Below are 8151 nucleotides of genomic sequence, written 5' to 3' on the forward strand. Positions count from 1 at the left end.
TCCTCAAAGTCTATGTGCTAGAAGCATAAAAAAATGGGTAAGTGTAAGGACACAAACAACTTTAAGAAGGTTAAACTTGTGATTGCTAAAGGATTGGACTGGAGCAAATCCAACAACACAGTACCTGGTGTGCTGTTATTGGTTCCTAAAAACAGTGGTCAAACAATGAACCAGAGACAAGGTTATGGTCACCCATAACACAATGCAAGTCTAGCCCATCAGATCCAATCCCACCGAAGACTTACTGTAGTACAAATTGCTGAAACGTGCAATGCTGTCTATGTTGTGGCCTAGTCAGTGTGCCTCTGGCAGTTATAATATGCTAATTGTTTCCTGTTCTTTTTCTAACTTCGCTCGGTGTTTCACTATGGGAATCGCTTTGGGGGTGACCAACTACGGAATCTCTTATGACACCACGTCTGCCTTGACAGACAGGTTCCGCCCCACCTTTATCCCTCAGGTCGACCCCTTCTAACATCATTCGCGCTTTCTTCCCGTGAGGGACTACACTAAGCTCTCTCAGTGTAGCTGGTCTACTGCTAACCACTACTACTCCCGTCTGCGCTGTGTTCAAGAAAGGCTCAGGACACTTTCATTCAGTTCACCAGCGAAGGTTTATTAGCAGTTTTACCCACCAATCAACACTCCTCGTCTCTCTGTGGAATAATGTCAATAAGGAGAAATCACTCATGGGCACCATGTGACAACGTATTCCTCTCTCCAGCATATGCAATGCAAACTCATCATATGCAACAATTGAACAAAATACATTTGTGAAAAAGCAAATGATTCCATTTATATTACACTCATAACTCAATTCACCCCTTCCAGATTTCACTAAAATCCGTACTGGATCCAAATCAGACAACTGGTACAGGTCTGCAATGAAATGTCCATTAGTTCAACTTGTGAGTTACCTACCAATAGGTCAAGAAATACCTCAGGGTGATCAAGCCTAAGATCATCTTGGAACATTACGATGCCTTCTACACCATTATACGACCTGACCCTAATAGTCCATATTTGTAATCAAAATGTCCCTTCACATCTTACTAAATCAATATATAACAGATCACTATTAAGAACAGAGAAATAAATACCACAGTTCTCTTTTACAGGTGACTTTTTACTACTTTCTAAACCATTGTCTCAATTAATCTGTTCACTTTCTTAACAACTCTTCCTGCCCGTGTTCTAACAACCTGTGTGTCAGGAACTGAAACTTGGGTGTCAATGTCAATTTGATTGTCAGTTGGAGCTTGTGTATATGTTCCTGTGTCACAGTCAAAGTTAACGTCAAGAGATGTTGAACTAGATTCCACTTCACTATGGGAAAGATTCTCTTCAGTTTGCAACTGGGCATTAAACTCTTTTCCATCTGAACTGGAATGATCTGTTTCCAAAGCTTCCTCAACAGGAAGCTTTCAGTCTTGGACAGCAGAGCTTTCAGAGCCTTCATTTACCCATCTCAAAGTTATTTCCTCCGGGTCTGTTAGATTGAAATCTTCCAAAGAGCACTCACTGATGCTACTTGTCTCATTCTCTGACTCTTTTACAAAGGGTGGTGGGCTTCCCTCCTCGTCAGATGACTCAACAGGTAGAAAACTAATATCCAACAACAGGTTTCTGTGCACTATCTTCACATGACCTTTCTCATCTTTGAGCTTGTAAGTGTGCGTCTGCAAGTTCCTGTCTGCTACAGTGTACACTACAGGGTCCCACTTATCCACTAACTTCCTCTTTCCTTTTTCTCCTTTATTCGCCACCAGCACACGGTCTCCAATATTCAGGCATGTCCCTCTGACCTTCTTGTTGTAACCTTTTGCTTGTTTTCTCTGCTCTCCTTCGGAATGTTGTCGTGCGATCTCAGCTGCCTTAATGAAGGTATGACATCAATGATTTCAGGTAAGTACCATGATCAACAACTACGGGATCACGTAGCACCTGTCTGAACATAACATCTACCGGCAGTCTTGGTACACGCCCGAACATAAGCTGGAAGGGAGCGTAACCTGTTGTCTCGTGGACCGTAGCATTGTAGGCAAAGGTCAACGTCTGTATTTGCTCTGGCCATTTGTGCTTTTTTTTCAGGGGCAGAGTTCGGAGCATACTTCCTAAGGTCCGATTGAATCTCTCTACTCCTCCATTTCCCATGGAGTGGTACGCGGTGGTACGAGACTTTGCAACCCCTGATAACTTTAACAACTCCTTCAGAAGGGCGCTTTCGAAGTTGGATCCCTGGTCTGTGTGAATGCGACTCGGAAATCCATATACACAGAACACACAGTCCCACGGCTTCCTAGCAACTTGTTTTGCCGATTGATTTGCACAAGGGAATGCATGAGCCAATTTTGTGAAATGGTCCGTCATAACAAGCGCATCTACAGAACGCTTCTTCCCATCCTTTCGCAGTCCGAAAGTCCAAACATACCAATTGCATAGGCATAGAGGTCTTAATACTTTCAAGCGGGGCCCATGCAGATGGTTCGGGGGCCTTGGCCAAGATACACCTCTGACAGCACTTGATGTAATTGCAAATATCATTCCCCATTCCTGGCCAAAAGAAGCGCTGGCGGGCTAGATGGATGGTTCTTGCTTGCCCTTGATGACCTGCTAGGTCATGCACGCCCTTCAGAACTTGGTCCTTAAGGCTATTTGGTAAAACCAGCTGATATCGCTTATGTTTACTGTGTGGATCTTGTATAACTCTGTACAATATTCCATCCATAATCTTCAATTTGTCCCATTGTCTGAAAAGAGACAGAGTCTTAGCATTCATATTGGCCCTTTCTCGCCTTGCAGGTTGACGCTTCGCATTCATAAAGAACATGACTCTGGAAATTACTAAATCAGCCTCTTGCCTTTCATGGATTTCATCTACAGCAATGGTAGGGAGGGAACCCTAAATTTCTCGAACACGCTCCATTTAAGTGCCAGAAACTCGAGCTTGTGAACTGGGTAGTTCCTCTGCAATTTGCTCAGGGTCTGACTTGCAAACGCGATTGGGCGAGCTCGTTCTTCGCCTGCAGGTACTTGGGATAATACAGCTCCCAAACCATCCAGTGAAGCGTCAACTGCCAGTATTAGAGGTCGAGAAAAGTCAGGGTGGGCTAAAACCACACTTTGTAATAGGCTCTCCTTTAAGCTACTTAATGCGTAATCACATTCCGCAGTCCAATCTGTGGGCTTAAGCTTCCTGTACGTTCCTGCTTTAACATCTCCCTTGGTTCCTCTCTTCCTTCTTTGCACAGCTGTGAGAGCAAAAAGTGGCTTTGCCAAGGCAGAACATCCAGGAATGAAATGCTGGTAATAGAAGATCATACCAAGGACTGATTTAATCCTCTGCACCGATGGGGTACATTTGTCGCCTTCTATCAGATCGAACTTGGACAACTTCGAGATGACTTCGACTTTATCAGGATCTACAGAAACTCCATTCCTGTCGATGATGTGACCCATGGAACTTTACAGAGGATCTCATAAGGTGGCATTTCTTATGGCTTAACTTGAGATTGTACTGCCTCAGACGACTAAACACGACCTCCAGCCTCTCTAATGCTTCTGACTCACTTGGAGCAAACACCAAAAAGTCGTCAAGATAGCACAACAAACTGCTGAAGTTCAAGTCTCCGAAGATGCTGACCATCATTCTCATAAAGGAGGCGGGGCTATTACATAGACCTTGTGGCATCCTATTATATTCGTGTAGGCCTACTGGAGTTGTGAACGCTGTATATTTTTTGTCCTCTTCAGCCATGGTGATGTTATAAAATCCTGACGTCAGGTCCATGGTGCTGAAGAATGTGTTCCCGCCTAGAGCAGCTAAACAGTCAGACTGATGAGGAAGTGGGTGTGCATCCTTTATCGTTCTTGCATTTAACCCTCTGAAGTCTGTGCATACTCTAAGACTGCCATCCTTCTTCCACACTAGGACTAACGGGGAAGCATACTCACTTACAGACTTCCTAATTATCCCCTGTTCTTCCATCTTGGACAAAACTTGACGCAGCTTTTGGTAATGTGCAGGTGGCACTCGTCGATAAGGAAGTCTGAAAGGACGCTCATCCATCAGCCGAATGCGGTGACCGAACCCTTTTACTTCTCCACAGTCCAATGAGTGCTTGGAAAACACATCATTGTATCTCTCTAGTAACTGCACTAGCTTCTCTTTTGTCTCATGGCTGATGGAGCTCAAAGACTGGATGTTAAGATCGGAGAGGCCAACAGCTTCCATCCTCTGTTTAAAGTCAACTGATGAATTAGGTACATTCTGACTCTCCTCTATAACCATTTCAGCACGACTCAGCCCTTGGAGAAGTTCGAAATCCTCTACTGCAACACATGGGAAAACATCCGCTAATTTGCGATTTCTCCTTAGAGTAACTGGCTTGTCAGAGATGTTGGTGACTTTTACAGGAACCCAGTGATCACCCCATAATGGCGTGACAACTCGTCCAACCATGATGTCTCGAGACACAGACCTTGAAGTCGTTGGTTCAACTACAACTGTGCTCCCTGGTGACATTGGGACATTTTTGGGCAATCTTTCCCAGACAAGGTGCTCCTGCCTTGCTAGTAAGGTGACACATTGCTGTAGCTTAATGGTTCCCACTTTGTTTGGTGGCTCTGAACCTTTCCAGAGACATGTGTTGGCCATGACATCCAGGAAATGCTCACATTTTGCCATTGGCTCCACTGTATGATTAGAAACAAGTCTCCAGTAGTCACCGCTGCCTTTCATGCGATTTGCAAGGAATTTGATCACATTTGTGCCAATGATCAGATCATCCCGCTGGCCAGGTACAACAAGAACTGGTACTAGGCAGCTTTCTCCATAAATTTTCAATTCAACTTCGTACATACATTTTGGTCTCGTAACCTTACCACCACATCCTACTAGGACGACTTCCTCCAGAAACGGTGTGGGTGTAGACAGCACATTAATATATAACAGCCTCTTCTCTGCTTCCATACTAAAAGTGCAGGCCATGGAACCTGTATCAAGCATTCCCTTCAATGAAAACACGTTATTTACACTGACTGGTGCATAGAACAACTCTTCGAATGCCTCAACTGCCTGGACATTTTGTGCTATCACCTTGGTCCCAATAGGAGCCTGTGTGCATGCATTTTCATAGAAATGAGGAAGATTGACACTCTAGGGGTTCTTTGCTTGCCCTCACGCATCCCCCTCCCAAGCGTGAGCCATCTAGTTTAAAGTTGGTGAACCATGGATTGCTGCCGGACCAGGCCTGGACCTGTCGTTTGCACAGTCTCTCTTACTATGCCCAGGTTGAAAGCATGCAAAACACAGATGCTCTCATCGACAAAGTGTCACAGTAGAGTGATCGTGAGCTCTGCACACTCTACAGAACTTGCTCTGTGGCTGATGAGTAGGCATTTAGACATTTTGAGACAAAGCACGGTCAAGAAGGCTAATCAAAGTTCTCATGCAATTGTCATCACTCTGTGCAGTACTGACTTTGCTACACTTACCTGGCTCTATAGGAGAGCCAACATCCACTTCGTCACTCTCGCAGGACATCTGAATGTGAGCAGTGGCATGTCGGGGAGCATTATGACGTTTCAGTTTGGTTGACATCTGCTCTTTTAAATCTGTCTGGTACCGGTCAAGCTGTTCCTGGATCTCCTGCACGGTCCATTTTTCTGGGGATTTAAAACGGAATACCGCAGCAAGAGTGGAATCGGGGCAGTACTTCACAAACATCATAGCCACTTCTTAACATGGGTCCTCCATCCGTCGTCCAAGTCTCTTTAAAGCTTCCTCTGCCAAATCCACTGCTTTATTCAGCCGCACCCAGTACTCGACAGGATCTTCTCCTGCTAACGGAACAGTGCCATATAAGTCGGCCAAAGGCATGCATGAATAGTTGGCATCAATAAAATGTTGTTTCAGGATATCCATGATAACCTTTGGGTTCTTAACTGGGTTTAAAGCTAAATTACAACGAAGGGTAACTTTGACTAGATCTTTAGCTTTGCCCATCAATCTGCTCAAAATCTCTTGATGATGTTCTTTTAATGGTATGCCTCTCTTTCGCAAATATGTATCCATCAGCTCCTCCCACTCATGAACTCCCAGCTTGTCTGATGAATCACCGCGGTAAACTGGGGGCTCTTTGGCATCAGATTGCATGACCAACTTCACTCCAGTCAAGTTAAGCGAAGGTATATCTGAAGATGTATTACTGGTACTCAACCCTTGTGTTTGCACACCCCTACTCTCATCTACCCCATTACTAGCCTCTTTTTGAGAACCTAACATTGTCTGTCCTACTTGTTTAGCGATGTGTGCTATCAAACGTTGCCAATTTGGATAATTTATATCTGGGACAGCTAAAGGCAAAGTATCAGTTGCTGAATTTGAACCATGTTCGGTTACATGTGTGGAGCATAATACAGGAGATGCTCCTTTAACTCTACTCTCCCTGACAACTGGAGTAACTGGAACTTCACCGAAAAGCCTACCTCTTCCAAAACCCAAGCCAGTCATGGTGTCATTTACATCAAATTCGTCTCCTTTTAAACTAAATGCCATGCTCGGAGTCACACAAAAAAATTATAACTTAATAAATTTTTAAATGCAATAATTATGTTGGAAATTTCTTTAACTCTGGAAAAAAAAGAATCACTAATCTGAGAAAATACTTCAATCAATACTATCCAAAATCGAGAAGCTCAAATGTCCATTTATATTGTCACAGATCTCCACTAAAGTACAGGTGAACCTTAATTCAGCATCCCTCAGTGACCCAGCTGACGTAGATCCTGAAGCAAATCTTCATCCGGGTCACAGCACCAATGTAGCCGGTCTACTGCTAACCGCTGCTACTCTCGTCTGCACTGTGTTCAAGAAAGGCTCAGGACGCTTTCATTCAGTTCACCAGCGAAAGTTTATTAGCAGTTTCACCCACCAATCAACACTCCTCGTCTCTCTGTGGATGTCAATAAGGAGAATCACTCATGGGCACCCTGTGACAACGTATTCCTCTCTCCAGCATATGCAATGCAAACTCATCATATGTAACAATTGAACAAAATACATTAACATTTAAACACTAGACATTCATACAAAAGACGATAGAAAAATAATAAAAGAGATCAAGAAAGAAATACCTGTGGATTAATGTCAATAAGGAGAAATCACTCATGGGCACCATGTGACAACGTATTCCTGTATAGTACAACACTTGTTAGCTGGCTAACAACTCAGAAGCACATCAACACCAAATACATATGGCCCACATGATAAATCCCCACATTATAAATCCACTTGCACATAAAATATACAACAGAACATATCAGTTTCAGAACTGTTCACAAAGTGAAATCAAATCAAATTTACACTTAATGAGTTTAATTATCTCATTAATTGAAGAGCTCACACAAACGCCTACCTCTCTCCAGCATATGCAATGCAAACTGACGAGGCACGTGCGCTCAATTGAAAATGCCGTCCGCATAACGCCAAGAGTAAATATCAAAATAAAAGTCTCTTACAGAAAACAGCAAAATAAACACTTAATACCCAAAGAAAGTAAACAAATAATATAGCAATGCAGGATTTTTGTGAAAAAGCAAATGATTCCATTTATATTACACTCATAACACGTTACATCAGCACATCCAGTTCTCAGCTGTTTTCGCTTAACTGTTCATCGTGCGGGCTGTCATTGTATTCCGCCACCGAACACGAGATCAGTTGTACGGGATCGTGCTGAGCGACGTCACAGAATAGCGTCCGCGTCGAAGCGAGCTATTCCTATTCCAACCTGCTGGGTATTAAGTTACACGGTAGGGACGTAGTAGCGTCAAGCTATTACAGGCTTAGCGCGTCAAGGCGAAGCCTTCGGAGGGCTAACTACCCTGTGAACATCGGCAGACTAACATGTTGTGACGAGTCTAGTATTCTCCGTGCTCAGCCATGTCGACGGTCATCCCCCCCACCAAAGGGAATGAGTCGAAGATCAGGGAGGTTGCATCCCGCCCGTGTCCATCATCATGTGGAGCAACCATCTTGGGCAGGGCCCCTCACCCGATGTGCATCACGGGCATGGGCCCGAAGCACGCTTAAACGTCGCTCGCGGACCCGCAAGCATGCGCTCACTGTGCGTCGATGCCGGTCAAACA

General features: G+C 44.2%; 1 long non-coding RNA gene across 1 annotated transcript; it reads right to left on the minus strand.

Moving 5' to 3' along the window:
* Positions 1-558: 558 nt before the first annotated feature.
* LOC310723983 lies at positions 559-7633 on the minus strand. Its single transcript, XR_014532875.1, has 3 exons — positions 7138-7633; positions 5497-6956; positions 559-714 (listed from the first exon to the last, which is right to left on the minus strand). It is a non-coding gene; the product is annotated as an uncharacterized lncRNA (long non-coding RNA).
* Positions 7634-8151: the final 518 nt, after the last annotated feature.

This window comes from Silurus aristotelis, assembly GCF_946808225.1.
Source record: "Silurus aristotelis genome assembly, chromosome: 3".
In the NCBI taxonomy this organism is placed as follows: Eukaryota; Metazoa; Chordata; class Actinopteri; order Siluriformes; family Siluridae; genus Silurus; species Silurus aristotelis.